The following is a 349-nucleotide window of genomic DNA, read 5'->3' on the forward strand; positions in this document are numbered from 1 at the left end:
GTCTGGAAGTTAAAAAAACTGGCACTGTCATTCTCTTGACCACTCTACTGATCCTCTGACTTCTTAAATTTCCATTTCCTCAACCGTAAAACAAGGAATTGTAATATGACTTACCTATCCGGGTTAAATAAAATTGCAATTCAAAAAGTATTCCCATATATGTTAAGAAAAACTGAAACAGCCACTAAAATGCATTTAAAATAAATAAATTATGTAATTATCACCACACAGATTCACCATACAGCTCATTTCTATTTAAGAGATTCATACTGAGACAATGACAAAATAGACTGTGTCCACAGAAAGATCGAGAGAGTGAAATTTCCAGAAACTATCTTAGATGAAATAG

The sequence above is a fragment of the Rhinopithecus roxellana genome, chromosome 14 (assembly GCF_007565055.1).
Source record: "Rhinopithecus roxellana isolate Shanxi Qingling chromosome 14, ASM756505v1, whole genome shotgun sequence".
NCBI classification, from domain to species: domain Eukaryota; kingdom Metazoa; phylum Chordata; class Mammalia; order Primates; family Cercopithecidae; genus Rhinopithecus; species Rhinopithecus roxellana.